Here is a 16,459-nt window from a genome sequence, read left to right on the forward strand (position 1 = left end):
CATGCCAATGTTAAAGTAGAGGATGGAAGCTTCCGCCTCCAAATCCGCCTTCAGAGAGTGGAAGAGTGTGGTGTTGTGCTGCTCCAGCCAGAGATACCAAACATAAGACGCCTGAGTCCTTTAAATAGAGCGAAGACAGAACAGAAACAAGCCCAAGCCCGTGTTGTTGGCGCTCAAGCGCCCCACTTAAGGCGCCCAAGCGGTGAGCGGTGGTCTACCACGCTCAAGCCTCAGTGAGGACGCCCAAGCTTCATGCATCTGGCGCTCAAGCGCCCCAAAAAAGGCGCCTGGGCGGTGAGTAGTGTTCTTCCATGCTTAAGCCTTTCAGATGGCGCCCAAGCTTCATGCCTCTGGTGCTCAAGCGCCCCAAAATGGGTGTTCGGGCCGTGAGTTGAACTCTTTTGCGCTCAAGCCTCCAAAAAGGGCGCCCAAGCTTCGAGCATCCCTCCCTTTTGGTGCTTTTCCAAGCCTTTTTGAGTTCCATCTCCTTAGCACTTCATCCCTGCTTTCCATATTATCTTATTTTCAACCAGGACAAGGATAATTAGTCATAAAACCATCAAATTCAACCTCAACTCTCTTATTCACAGAACTTAATAGAAAAACGTGATTCCAAGCAAGTTTCTAAGCAGAAAAGGGTGCATTTAGTATCAAAATTACATCACAAATAACGGTATTTTCAACCGTTATCAAAGACCAAGAAGAGGAGGTGATTTTCAATGTCTTCAATGTTGAGCAGCAAATCTAGGTAAAGAAGACTAGTCTCAAAGCTGCATGTGGAGATGCACCGGAGATTAGGACTAAAGTTGCAAAGCTAGGTAAGAAAGGTAAAAGGTGTTTTCTGTCACAGGTATAGGAAGAAAAAAAAGACAACAAAGGAGAAAATGTTCATCAAGATTCCCTGGAGAAACATGAAGAACTTAGACCAGGCTTTCAAGTGAGATTATACAAAAAGTTGTGGATTGTGAAAGAACTCAGGACTGATGGACTGATAAAGATTGAATCTCCAATTTCCAAGAGAATAAAAAATGTGAACAGGAAGTTACTGAAGACCAGTTGGTTTAGAGAAGGAAAAGATATCACCAAGATAAAAGATGTGACATAAGCCTATTGGGTCAAGCTAGTGACGTTAAAGAAGCGCTTGCTGGGAGACAACCCAGTATTTTAAAAACTTTTATTTTGATTATTGTTTCTTTAGTTTGGATTTTTGTTACTTGAATTCTGTTTTTGTTTATTTTGTGTTTATTTGATTCTAGTGTGCTTAGTCTGTAATAACTGAATATTTGAGGGGTGAAGAGAGATTAATTGTTTGATTTAAGTGCTGTTGTGAGGACTAGGGAAAAGAAACTTGAAAAATCTAAGTTGAATTTGAGAACCCAAGGCCAGGAATACCCAAAACAAGCCAAACAGCTAAGGTAGAAAAGTGTCGCACACCGCTTGAGTGCCCCTTGAGGGATGCCCGGGCGGCGTGACTGCAGAGTAGGTTTTAAGTTGGGGCTCAAGCGGGATTTCAGCCCACTTCTTTTTACGCCCTAGGGTTTCGCCGAAGCCTCCTCTCTCAGATTTCTTCCACTCTAGCCTCCCTAAACACTCATCCTAAGTTCTCTCCTTACTTTTCCCCTCATTCCTCCACCAAGAACTCTATTTCTCACCATTTTGCACCATTCAACCATTCAAGTTTGGGGTTTCGGAGTGTGTGGCTGCTGTAAAGTTCAGATTTCTTCCAATTGTTTGGTCATTATCCACTAATCTCTTGTCTCCAACCAAGTAAGTCATGCCATTTAGTGTTTTAAGCTCTTAAAAGTTTGATGTTTGAAGAATGTTGATGAAAATGTTTGATTTTTGATGATTGGTACTGTTTATGCATGATTTACCATTGTTTGGACTGATTAAAATGTGTTAATTGGACTGAGTAGAATTGCGTTTTGGAAAGTGAAAAATGCAGCAACGCCACGCTTGATTGCACTGCGCGCCGCTCAAGCGCCCCCTAAGGGGCGCCCGAGCGCGACGCGACAGTGGCTGCTTTAGTGTTTGTTCTATTTTATGGCTTTCTAGTTCTATGCAGGTGATGCTGAGGGCTCTCTGTTTTGCCTCATTCTGAATGAGAAGAGTTTGTTGATTTTTGGGGACTAATGCTTGATGATTTATGTGTTTGTTTTGTGAATTTCTCTGTGCAGGAATGACCTCCTCTTCAAGAAAAAGGACCAAAACCCTTGGTACCAAAGACAAGGGAACAAAGAGGAAGGAGAAGGAGCAGTTCTATTCAAATAAGTTCAGAACTCCCGCTCATGAGAGATACTTCCCAACTATGGAAGGAAGGAGACTGCTGATGTAGAGGAAGGTGGTCAACATACCATCTTTGGCTCCTCAATTTGAAAGGGAGCTGAACAATAGAGACTAGGGCCACTTGGCAACCTACCCCTCTCCTGCCAATGCTGACATCGTCAAAGAATTCTACACAAATACAAAAGCATTGGGGGGAGAGGATGAGATGTACTTTAGCTATGTAAGGGGTAAGAGAGTTGCCTTTGATGCTGACACTATTGACTCTTTTCTAGGTATAAACTGGGAGGGGGAGCAGTGCCAGTATGTTATGTCCATGATGGAAGGAGTAGACTGTGAGGATGTGGAGCAGACTTTATGTGTGCCCAGAGGGCACTTTCAGAGAAATAGGTCTGGGGCACCCATCCACTTCATAACACCCCATCTGACACCTCTGACAAAGTATTGGATGGCTTTCTCTCATGCCAACATTCAGCCATGCTCCCATGTGTCTGACATCACTGTCTAAAGGGCCATCTTCCTTTACTGTGTTCTCAGGGGCCTCAACATTAATATTGGGAAGGTTATAGCTGATGAAATCCAAAGTTGTGCCTGTGGTGCAAGCAGCAAGGCACCCCTGGGACACCCCTCCTTGATCACTCATCTTTGTGAGGTTGTTGGTATTGATGTTTCTAGACCACCACTGTAGAATCCAAGAAAGGAGTTGGACGCAACTTACTTTTCACACTATTGCGCAGTGGATGAGCCAGGCCACCCAACGCCACCACCATAGTAGCCCAGGGCACACAAGAGAGCACCACCACCAGCTCAGGAGCCAATTCAATAGGCCGCTCCTTTTCAGATGCGGGACATGTACTTTTCTCTACTAGATTCTACACTAGGTGCGTTATACAGGGGCGAGGAGGAGTTGTTGAGGACACTAACGTCCGGCTTCCTTGAGAGACAATTCATATCTCAAGAGGACTTTGCAGCCCGAGTGGCATGGCCCGATAACCCAGCACAAGAGGGTGGTAGAGCTGAAGCTTCAGCCATGGATGAGGATGCTAAGGATGAGGATAATGAAGCTGAGGAGGAAGAGGACTCTGATGATAAGTGATGAGTTGTACTGGGCATCCACTGATGGATGCCACTTTTGTTCTAGAAAAGGATTTCTTTTATTTTACTATTTTTATTGCTTTAATTGTTAAAATTTATTTTGTTTCTAGTATGCTGATTGATGTTGAGATTATGTATGTGATGGGGCTGTCGTGGCCCATACAAATTTGATGTGCAAATAAATGTAGTATAGTGCTAGGAAGTGACTCCTAGGTCGTCTCTCAAGGACCAAATGTGGTTCGAGGCTTAAGTCCAACACGTAGTGGGGGGTTTTGAAAGTGTTTTTGTGATTAGAAATGAACTAAGTTAAAACTGGAAATTAAATACAACCAAACATAATTGAAAACACTGAAATAAATGAACAAAGCATGAAGACCGAATGGTCCTACAGATGACCGAACGGTTCTACATTGAGGCCAAAGGTCTCTAAAGCAAATGAGGAAATTGGAAATGCAGGAAAATAAAGAAGGTGAATAGAATAAATAGCATAATGAACGGAAACAATAAACCTAAATAATATACAGCACAGTGAACTGAAAAAGTAAACTAAACAATGCAAAAGATAAATATCCAAACACAATTAAAGTTATTAAAATGCAACACTTAATAGTTAAAAAGATTAATGCTCATTATAGTTATCTATCCCACACATTCATCACGGAAACAACACTAAAAATAAATGTTTGAACAGGAATAATATAGGAATAATATAGATTAGTAATCTACTTAACCTGAATGTATACAAATATCAATAATAACCGAACACAAAAAAGAAAAAATACTTCTAGGTGCAAGCTTAAAGCTAGTAAAATGAAACTCTTTGGAGCTTTTTCTTTCTCCCTGGACATAACCGTGTGTGCCTCATGCTCTCCAAATTGAAATCCGCGTCACTCTTTTTTAAAAGAAAATTTAATTGCTTTTCTCTTCCACTTTTCTCCAAGAAAGGAAGACATAATCAATCACCGTGAGCACCTAAAAGACCAATGATGCAAACCGAGAATGGAACTGAGCAATTGCAAAGCGCTTGTGCAATCCAAAATAATCACCGTTCATGCATCTAAAGAAAGAAAAACTAATTCCCCTATTGCTGCTGGAGAGAAATCGAGAGCGCTTCCAGGCCGTGACACCTCCAGCTTCAATGTCCGTGCTCTCCTCTCAAGGCGGCTGCTTCCCACTTTAAAAGAAAGAAGAACCGTGCACTCCACTAGACGGTGCTAGCTGGAATCAAGCTTCAAAAGTGCATGAACCAAATTTAAAACAGTGTTTCCCATTCTCCCGTGCACTACATTGCTTACTGTTGTGACCGAGAGCTCCAACCGTGGTGGCGGCTGTCCCCCAATGCACCGTGTGCTTCCAAAGAAAGAAAATGAGATGTGCTTCTTGTTGTCCGTGTGCTTGCTCTAGGCCGTGACATGTGCTGGAATAAAAAGAAACTAAAAACATCCAAAGCAAAGTGATGAATCCTCTAGCCGTAACCCTCCATGCGTGGTGTCCGTGTGTTCTCTAAATGAAAGATGACTTCCTTTTCTAGGGTGGCGACTGCTCCTTTTATTCCAACATGTGCTTTGTTGGATGCTCCGAAAATGAATTGTCCATGGGCGGGCCCAGGCCGTGTGCGTTAACAGCACCACTTTCCTCAAGCTGCTGGACGTGCAAACCTGCTGGATCGCTACACATCCATTCTCTCCAAGCACACACCTAAAGCTCATCATCGCTCCTCATTCTCGGTTGGCAGTTGGATGCCTATCTCCAAGCTGTTGGACGTGTGATTCAATATGGGTTGCTGCACCAATTCAATTAAATTCAGCACCTTACATTTTGGAGCTCCTCCCATGTGGACGTGCAAAGCTCCTGTCTGCAGAATTTATCCAATTCACGTGCTGGACCAGGCCATGACCGTGCTACTCCTCTCCCAATGAAGTGAATCAACAGCTGCAGCATGAAGGCCTGCTAGACGCTCCAAGTGTGGGCCGTGTGGGGCGGCTGCCCACTTCTCATTCAATCCGCTTCTTCTCTTGAATCAGCACATGCTTGTGGGCCGTTGGGATCAGCATGTGAACTTTTGCATTCTAGCCCGTGACACCATTGTTTTAATTGAAATGCTTACTCCATGAAAGATATCAAGCTCTCCTTTTTTGTACAGATTTCTTTTGTGGAGAGTCTTGAATTATGTGACAGTCCAAATGTCCCAAAATATTATCCAACAATTTCCCTACAATTAATAATGCAAAAAATTAGCCTCAAATAATTTAAATTAATTAAAATAAGAATTTTTGGTCAAATTAAGCACAATTAGCAAAAATGGAGAAATACTGGACATTTAAGCACAATTTCCTAATTAAATTCGGTATAATAAACTAAGTGAAGTCAAGAAAATATTGACTCATCAGTATGATATGCTGATATACAGGTGATGGCTCACAGTGTATGAAACAGGTGCTTGAGGTAAAATTTGATTGAGATACTGAGCAGGGTGTTTACCTGTGTGAGTTTTGGGCTTCAGAATTTTTGTGAATAATTGCTATTGTTTTGGAAGCATGAATGATTTTTTCCAAATTTTCTGTGATTGAACTACTTGCTTGCAGGTTTCATATGATCAAGGCCATCTTTTGTTATCCCTTATTCTTCTTAACCTTCACATGATTTCTGGCCATTGAAAGGAAAACAATTTGTTCAACCTTTGAACCTTGAGCCTTATGCAATTTTTGAAAACCTTTGTGAAAATATTTACCTTAAGTTAAGTTGAGAACATTTGTGAGGTATTGATAAAGGTTCAAGTTTAGGGTTGTTGGAAAGATTGAGAAAGGAAAAGAAAAAGCATTGAGCTAAGGAGTGAATACATGAAAAGCAAAAGAAAAAGAAAAAGAAAAATGAAAAGAAAAAAAAAGAAAAGCTCAATGCAAGGGAAAGCTGGGAAAAATAAAGAGAGTTTGTGCTTGAATGATGAAATCATAAATGTCTCTCCTAACTAAAGGATTTTGCTGACCAGAAAAACCAATTTCCTTCTTAGCCCAACCAAGTTACAAGCCATGAAAAGCCCTTGTGATGATGTTTGATTGTGGTTAAATGAAAGGCAAAGTTAGTTTGTGTGACATTGTGATAGCGTAGTGAAAAAGACACTAGCACCTCACTATACACCTTTTAGTTAAGTGATACACTTTTGAGTGCTTGAGTGAAACACCTTCCTTGGTGAGGAGTAGTTCTTTGAATTTCTGATTACATCTTTTCTTGGTTGATTGATCATTCTTAAGGATAACATTTGTTGAAGTATATGAGCATCACATTGATTTTGCTTGAATTAAGGCATCTGCTCATCTTGACTGACATCTTCTTGCTGAGTTGATAAAAGTGATCTCTTGTCCTAGAAGAAAAAGTTTTTGAAAAAGGTTGAGTCATTGTAGTGATTGTTCTAAAAAGCTAGGTTACAATCTGTTTTGCTTGAGGACAAGCAAAGTTCTAAGTTTAGGGTTGTGATAACGATTGAAAATATTGTTATTTGTGATGTAATTTTGATACCAAATGCACCCCTTTCTGCTTAGAAACTTGCTTGAAATCATGTTTTTCTGTTAAGTTGTATGAATAAGAGAGTTGAGATTGAATTTGATGATTTTATGACTAATTCCCCTTGTTTTGGCAGGAATTGAGATAATATGGAAAGCAGAGATGAAGTGCCAAGCATATGGAGCTCAAAAAGGCTTGGAAAAGCACCAGAAGTAGGAATGCTCGAGGCTTGGACGCCCTTTAAGGAGGCTCAAGCGCAGAAAAGTGTTGTGCACCGCTTGGGCGCCCCTTTTTGGGCGCTTGAGCGCCAGAGGCACGAAGCTTTGGTGTCATCTGTAAGGCTTAAGCGTGAAAGACCATCGCTCACCGCCCGAGCGCCCTAAGTGGGGCTTGAGCGCCAGTGACACGGGCCTGGGCTTTGTTTTTGTTCTGTCTGCGCTCTATTTAAAGAACTCAGGCGTCCTAGGTTTGGTATCTCTGGCTGGAACAGCACAACAACACATTCTTCCCCTCTCTGAAGGCGGATTTCGATGCGGGAGCTTTCATCCTCTACTTTTAGGGTTTTTCTATCTCATGCTTTTCCATTATTCATCTATTTTCACCATGTTTATGGTGAACTAAACTCTATTTGTTGTTGGGGAATGATGTAACCTTGTCAACTCTCATGTATTTGAATTGATTCTCAATAACATATGCTTTTTCATTAATTGTTAGAGTACTTCATCTGTGATTATTACATGCTTTGTTTAACTCATTCATAGCATGATGTAAGAATTGCATGAGTGTCGGGAGGTTCCTTACAATTCAAGTTCTTGTTGAATTCTCCCAAGAGTAATATTGCTCAGGGATGAGGGTATTAGTCTTTGTCGTCTTAAAGCTCTTGATCTTCACATTTAATTACTAGGAATGCTAGGAATTGCATGAACTGGTGATTAAGGACAGGCTTCTTCGCCGAAGGATCGGGTTTAAGTGATTTAGTGAGTGACGTTAACATTAATGCATAAAGAAGAATTCTTACATACATGAGAGGTAAATTGGTGAAATCTAACCCCAACAACATATTCATCTCATATTACAAACAACATCCGTTCATCACTATGTTATTCTGCTATTGATCAAACTGCATTCATATTTAATTTTCAGTCTTTGCATCTGAAACCAATTATCTCATTTTCTTTAAGTCTTAATTAATTGAGTTATCACACGACTGCTTAGTGTCGAGAGTCCTCTGGGATACGATACTTGGTCTTACCATTTTATATTACTTGTGCGATTTGGTACACTTGCCAATCCATCAACAGCCACCACGACTTCCCATTCAGTAAAGCTATCTTTTGGGAAAGAATTCAACCATAACTTAGCATTGCCTCCCAATGAGAAAGTAAACAAACTAAGCTTTATAGTGTCATCCGACACTTAATTGATCTTTACAGTGTTGCAAATCTTGTTGAATGTTGTCAGATGGTCATATGGACTTTCATGAGACAGTCCATTAAATTGGTTGTTCTTCACCAATTGTATCAACGCAGGCTTTACCTCCATGTTTGCAGTATTGACCGTCAGCCTTGCAATGATATTAAAATGATGAGGGTCAACAACTGTAGTAGATCCCCTACTGCTTCGGTTGTTAATTTATTCGAGGTAGTATCCCCTGCCTAGAGTTAAAATATCGCGAAAATGTAAATAGTTCCTTTTTCTCCAGCGATCACCTCTGGAACTTCTTCTTCTTCCTTGCGTCGCCGCGAGCCTTCTTCTTGCTTCCTTACGCCTTTGTTGTGCTGCCGTCGTTACTGTAGAAGGATTCCTTCCTCATTTTTCATCGTCAACGTTTGTATCGGATCAAATTCGGCTTTGGTTGCCAAGGTTTTTTTCGTTTTTTTTTTTGCATTTTTGGATTGGTTTGATGCATTTTTTATTGTTTTGGATTATGAAACTTACATTTTGTTGTATTTTTGTGTAGGTATTATTTTTTTCTTTGAAAATTGTTCTATTTAAGAACGCAGGTTGTCGCATCTTCTCGGTTGTTGTCTGGTTCTTCACGCTCTTAGGTTCCTATTATTGTGTTTATTAATTTTCTTTTATTAATTTTTAATTTTTTGTATGTTGAATATAAATAATTATGTATCATTGAATGTTTGAATTGATCATTTGAATGATTATTAATTGTATGATTTTATGATTGAATTGATTATATGTTGCATATATTATATAATTGTATGATTGTATGATTGTATGATTGTAATTTTGTAGAATATTTACGTGTGGATCAAAATTGGATTACTTTACCACGCATTAGTGCGGAGTACGAGAGAGGGGGAGAAGAATTTATACAATTTGCGCAACGTAATGAGGGTAGAAGTAATGATGAAGTGAAGTTTAGATGTCCTTGTATGAACTGTTTGAATGGGAGAAAGTTGAACGCAACATAAATTAGGGAACATGTTATCTGTGATGGTTTCTTACGATGCTATACAACATGGATATCGCACGGCGAAGAAATACACTTTCCGACTGTCTCCCAAACTGAAAATGTTATTGATTCCAACATGGAAGAAGATCGACCAGATGAAGACATGCTTGTCCCAATGACTGCATTTTATATAGGAAAAAGTTTGAATTTTTGAAAAAGTGTCCAAAATGTGGGTTATCACGATACAAGTCAAAAAACAATAGTGAAGATAATGGTCAGAAAGAAAAAAATGGATCTGCTTTGAAAGTAGTTTGGTACCTTCCAATTGTGCCCAGACTTAAGTGTTTGTTTGCGAATCCAAAAGATGCTAAAAACCTTAGATGACATGCAGATCAGAGAAAAATTGACGGGTTGCTTTGTCATCCAGCTGATTAAAAGCAATGGAAAAATATTGATCAACAATTCCCCCAATTTGGCCAAGAATGTAGAAATCTGAGGCTTGGTTTAGCCACTGATGGAATGAACCCATTTGGTAATTTAAGTACCAATCACAGTTGTTGGCTAGTTATTTTGATAATTTACAACTTATATCCTGCATTGTGCATGAAGAGGAAGTACTGTTGAATCTTTTGGCAAGCGTACCAATAATAAAATGTAGTATAATGATTTTTAAGTAAGAGTATCGATCCCACGAGGAACAACTTCAATTAAATAGATAAATTTATATCAAACAACATATATACAAGGGTATTCAATCTGATTCATAATGGATTTTGATAATTTATACTACGTTGCCTAAAAGTAAAATAGTAACAATAGATAAGTTAAAGAAAGTTTAATATGAGAAGTTGGGATTGAATTCATCTATCTCACTTGTCTGCAATCTGAATGAATATAAACATATAGCAATTGAAATTACCAATATTGATGCAACACACAGAAGTCATTTATACCGATTCCTCGTGTATAAAATTCATAACATCAGTTCCTTGAGTATTGATTCCTCACATATCCAACAAACTGTCTAGCATTATATTCAAGGGTTATAAGCAATTGATAAACTGAAATTTATCCCTAGCATCACAAGATATCAAGTATTCTTGTTCAGATTAGATTTTAGAAATACTTTTCAGTCACGTCTAAAACCCACATTCATGAAACTATTGCTCAGATGGAATCAAGCACTAAGAGCATAACAAAAATACCAATATTGAATAAAAACATAAATGCTATACATAAATATCACCATATTACATCCGAGTTCGAATCGATTACATTCAATCCCAATAGAAAAGATCAGCCACTCATGGTAGTCATTAGCCTTCTAAGAGATGAAGAAGAAGATCCTACTGCTAAAGTAGAATAATAACTCTTTGGATAACTCGTGATATTTTTCTCTGCCGCTCTCTTCGTCCTTTCTTTTTTTCTAACTCGTGAGTCTATATATTGCGCGAATTCTCGCTTATGCTAGATGATTATTGCTTAGGCGAGAAGAAACTTCTTTGAGAAGATAGATCAGTCTCGCTTAAGCTAAATTATTCTCACTTAAGTGAGAATGACTTATAAAGTAATGGCTTCCTGGACGAATCTTGCTTAAGCTAGATCATATTAGCTTGGGCGAATTGTTGCAGGATTTGCTCTTCTCTTTTTTCTCTTCTCTCTTAATTTACCTGGAACATATACAAAATAGGGATCAAATGATTTCCTTTTAATCAACAACTCGGAAACATATGATTACATTTCATATTTCTTAGATTGGGGCGAATTGATACAAATGTACACAATTTAAAACATAAGGGCCAAAATTTCATATGAAAATTTACTACTTTTTTGGACTTATCAACTCCCCCCAACCTAGGATCTTGCTTGTCCTAAAGAAAAGTAATAAGATCCCAACAACTTTTCAAAACTCAAACTTTGAAATTGGTTATTTGAGAAATCAAATTCATAATCCTTACAAGACAAATTGTACATTCCAAACTACAGATTCAAAATCAGAAGCAAATGGTGAATCCAATTATTAAATAAACGCAGGATAAAAGTGCAGCAAATTTTTCAAGACAATCAATTGTAAGAACCATTGATTCTAACCAAGGAAATTCTCTCTTGAATCTTACAAGGATGTGTTTCTCTCATTTCCACTGAAATTGAACAAATTAAAATTGCCAGTCATTTTCAATCAAACCACACACACAATCCAAGAATTATGGTTTTTCAAGATAACAAAAGCACAACTTTAGAAAAGAGAGCATAACTACACTTTAAACCCACTTCCAATTCTACTCTCAATTCATCCCATCTCATACCTCAAAACCCAATGTTTCTTTTTCATTCATTATTCACTCCTTCTTTTTCTTCTTTCCTTTTCTTGTTTTTTAGATACATTTCTATAGAACACTAAGGAGTGAATTATAGTATAAAATACTCAGCCCCTTTCTTTTCTAAGTACAATTCCACCAACCAATTCCCATTTTAAAATTGAATAAAATGCACATATGCTCTATATCCCTAAAGTGTGCAGAGGAAAAGGATACTAATTAAAGTTAAGGTTAAGGTGCATAATTCAAAGCAATTAGGCTCAAAAGGGCTATCACAAAAGAATGATTATTCCTAGGTTGGATGTTTGGCACTGAGTTATTTAAATTCAACAAAACTACCTTGATCATTTCCATGCTTCAAATGTGATGTTACCCAAATGAAAACTCAAGCAATATCAACTTAACAACAAATAGTGGAAACTCTCAAATTCTTTAAGGATTCACACACTCACTAGGTTCTGTGTATGGTTTCTTTCCTTTGTATATCACTTGTTGTTACAATTGATTATCTTAACCAATTATCCAGCACTAATATCCTAATCCCATTTAACTATGGATTCAACCAAAATTTTCCTTTTTTTTTTCAGTTGTACTATCTTAGGACACTTTTTGAAACTTGATTTCTCTTTAACCAATTTCCTCAAGAAATATTTTCTTATAATTCCAAAATATTCATTTTAGCTGTATATGTGCTTTGTGCAATATTAAGCAAAAAGTAATTGAAACTGTATATTCTAACCAAAACAACTAAAGCATAATATTACTAAAATAAAAGTTTTGTAGTAAAACAAAAAAAAACGTATTTCATTGAGTTCTGGAGGTTGGAATATTGTTGTGTGTCAATCTCCCCTTATAACTCTATCAAAATCAGTCTGAAACTCCTCCTTTTGAAGGTCCCAAGCCCGATGTGAATCCGGCTGTACCAATAGGGAAGTTAGCAAAGGGAGGAAGGGATTGGTGAGTTAATTTTGTGCTACTGTACCAATAATTCGCGCCCTATATTTTTAGGAGAGAAAGCACGATTTTGTAGAGAAAAGAGTTATGAACCAACTCTTCCTTTTCTAAGTTTTAACATAGGGTCACGTTTTCTCACTTAAGCTAAAACATTTTCGCTTAAGCTAGATACAGGATTTCAAAAGTTTCACTCGGACAAACCCAGTTTCGCCCAAGTGCAAAAGCTCTAGTGGCTCAACCTTAATTGTAGGACATTTTTGCCCAGGTGAGCAAGGTTTAGCTTAAGCGAAAATGTTCTTGTGGGCACCCCAAATTTTAGCATAAATCTCGCCTAGGAAAGTCAATTTTAGATTGGAATTTGAAACTCAATTCTCGCCCAAGCGAGTCTTCTTTCGCTTAAGCACAATTATCAGCAAAACTTGTGTTTCAACCTTATCAATACTCACCCAATTCATGATGAATTCAATCTAATTAATCCAAAGACACATATCAAGCTATTCCTCAACCAATTATCTATCATTCCCAGAAGTTTCACATCATCAAATGAAAAATCAAACTCCTAAACTTAAATTTCACAATTTGGGCAAAACAAGGCAATTTTTAACATTCAATAAACTCAATTTTGGCACCAAAACTTATTATCATGCATGACACAAACATTTGGGTACAAAAAGCACTTAGGCATGCATGGTTTCCCCTTTTGAGACATTTAAATGTTAAAACTTACCCTTTTGTATACAAACACATAATATATACACAAACATAATTAACAAACAAGATAAAATTCAAATGCGAAAACATAATTAAACATTGGGTTGCCTCCCAAAAAGCGCTTGTTTAACGTCACAAGGCTGACGCCTGTATCATTACGTTTTGTCCAATTGGATGATTGTGGTAAGTCTATCAACCTCACCACCAAAGTAAGGCTTCAATCTTTGTCCATTTACAACCCAGCTTCTTTTGGTTTCAAGATCCTCTAACTCAATAGCTCCATAAGGTTTGACAACCTTGACAAGAAACGGTCCTGAACATTTTGATTTGAGTTTTCCAAGACATAACCTTAACCTGGAATTGAACCGTAACATTGATTGGCCTGGGTAGAATTCTCTCTTGAAAATTTTCTTGTCATGTTAAGCTTTCATCCTTTCCTTGTAGAGCTTAGAGGATTCATAAGCATTGAATCTCATTTCTTCAAATTCCTACAGTTGTAATCTTTTTTTCTCTCTTGTTGCTTTTGAAACAAAATTTAAAAATTTCAAGGCCCAGAATTCCTTGTGCTCCAACTCGACTGGCAAGTGACATGACTTACCATATATCAGCTGCAATGGGGATAAACCAGTAGGGGACTTATAAGCAGTTCTATATGCCCACAATGCGTCATCCAACTTTTGATTTTCAGTTTTTTTCTTGCTACAATTTCTCATATTGTATTTCATTCAATGCAATTGCTTTTGCAGAATTCAAGTGTATAAAATATTCATCAACTTTCTTCTCATCTTCGTTTTCCAACTCATCACAAACAACAATTAAAGCATTCTTCAATGGACTTGCTTTTGTCAATTGTTTCCTGGCTGATAAACAAATTTCATCTACCACATCCATTTTGAAACACTATTGTTTGTCTTTAGGGTGCTGGATTGCTTCAAAAACATTAAAGTTGACTTCATCATCCTGCACTCTGACCTTTAGTTTGCCATCATCAACATCAATAATGACCTTAGCAGTCTTCATAAAAGGTCTTCCCAGTATTAGAGGAACTTCAACATCTTCCTAAATATCCATCACCACAAAGTCAACTGGGAACATGAATTTATCAACTGTAACCAAGACATCCTCTGTCACACCATAGGGATATTTCATGGATCTGTCAGTTAACTGTAATGTCATCCGTGTAGGCCTTACTTCCAAATCTCCTATTCTTTTTAGCATGGACAAAGGCATCAAATTTATACTAGCACCCAAGTCAAGTAATGCTTTACCTACTAGCAATGTCCTGGTTGTGATTGGAATGGTGAAACTTCCACGGTCCTTGGACTTCTGAGGTAATGATTTTTGGATTATAGCACTGCAGCCTGCTTCAAGCTCCATTGTTTCTTCAGAAAATCTTCTTTTCTTTGTCAAGATCTCTTTCATAAATTTTGCATAGGTTGGCATCCGCTCCATAGCTTCCACAAATGGAATATTAATCTGCAGTCGCTTGAAAATATCCATGAACCTTGCAAATTGCCTTTCCTTATCCTTTTTGGACGGGTTTTAAGGGTAAGGTATGTTCTTCAACTACGGTACCTGTTTCTCACCTTTCTCCCTCTTTTTCTCTTTATTTCTTCTTTTTCTTCTCTTTTATTCACATACTCACTTTTATTTTTCTCTTCCTCTCCCTCACACTCATTTTTCTCTTTCTCATTTTCTTTTTTTGCTCCAAAACTTCCTCCTCCACAACTAGATTTTCTTCGATCCCTCTTCCCACAATTTTACCACTCTTGGTAGTAATTGATTTACAATGCTCCTTGGGATTAGTTTGAGTGTTGGCTGAAAAATGACCTGCATGTTGATCTAATAGTTGTTTAGCCAACTGTCCAACCTGTGTTTCAAGATTTCTGATTGAAGCTTCTGTATTTTTCTGATTGGTCATAGAAGCTTGCATGAATTTTTCTAGAGTATCCTCCAATTTGGTTATTCTTTCATACATAGATGGATTTTGTTGTTGATGCTGATAAGGAGGTTTTCTATTTGAAGGACCAACATCTTGTTTCCATCCAAAATTCTGACTTTGTTGTTTCTCCACCCTTGTGAAAGGTTATTATTGTTAGAGAAATTACTTGTTCTTCCTTAATTTCTCACATATTGAACTTCTCCTTCTTGTGGGATACTTTGATATGAACAATGACCATTGGGATGGTTACCTCCACAGAAGTTACATCTCATGGGTTGTTGACTAGGAGAAGATTGTACTGCTTTTAACTGCTCAGGTAAATTAGCCATCTTTTTGGTTAATGCTTCAATCTGTTGAGTCAGAATTTTATTCCGAGCTAAAATTGCATTTGTAGTACTAAGATCAAGCATTCCTTTCTGTTGAACTGTTTGTCTATTATGTTTTGATGGTCTATAGTGCCTCAATGATTCTTGTTGCTTGCTCTACATCAACAGATATCATTGTTCCTCCAACAGCTGCATCTAATATCATTTTGGTGTCTAGCCTCAGACCATTGCAGAAAATATTTAGTTGAGCAATATCCTCAAACCCATAATTTAGGCATCTCCTCAATAAAGAATTAAATTGTTTCCAAGCTTCACAAAATGGCTCATCTGGTCCTTGCCTAAAAGTAGAAATCTCAACTTTTGCCTTAATGTAACGAGAAGGTGGAAATAATCTATATCACTCCACTTGTTCACACTCTGGTTTATATGTGATTTAAGTCATTCCTTTGCTTTACCTGTTAAAGAAAAAGGAAACAAATGCATATATACATGGTCAACATCCCTTTCTTCAAATCCCATAGTTCCTATCAGTTTATAGAATGTAGAAAGATGAATATATGGATCTTCATTATCCATTCTAGTGAATTGATGAGAACTGATTAAGCTAAGGATAGTTGGCTTCATTTCCAATGTTTTGGTGGTGGGCGATATCACTATGCTAGAAAAATATATTGGCCCTTATTGCATAGCATAGTCTCTTAGTGTTCTTCTAGGTGGGGTTGGTCGGTCCTTCTTCCGACATGTTTTTTGTTTCCTGATGTGTGATGTGTTAACACTTCGACAAGTGTATCGAATTGTAACAAGTAATAATAAATGGTAAGACCAAGTATCGTTTTCCTAGAGACTCACGGCCTAGACATTTGATAACAGTTGAAAAACCGTTATTTTTATGCTTAAAATTGATACCAAGAGCAACCTT

At 37.8% G+C, this 16,459-nt stretch overlaps 2 pseudogenes; one reads left to right on the forward strand and one right to left on the reverse strand.

Moving 5' to 3' along the window:
- Positions 1-2,179: 2,179 nt before the first annotated feature.
- Positions 2,180-3,379, forward strand: LOC148196471 (uncharacterized; annotated as a pseudogene).
- Positions 3,380-13,427: 10,048 nt separating this feature from the next.
- On the reverse strand, positions 13,428-16,164 carry LOC148196472 (uncharacterized; annotated as a pseudogene).
- Between the last annotated feature and the right edge of the window lie 295 nt (positions 16,165-16,459).

The sequence above is a fragment of the Vigna umbellata genome, chromosome 7 (assembly GCF_029865625.1).
Source record: "Vigna umbellata cultivar VRB3 chromosome 7, Vumbellata_1.0, whole genome shotgun sequence".
Taxonomy (NCBI): domain Eukaryota; kingdom Viridiplantae; phylum Streptophyta; class Magnoliopsida; order Fabales; family Fabaceae; genus Vigna; species Vigna umbellata.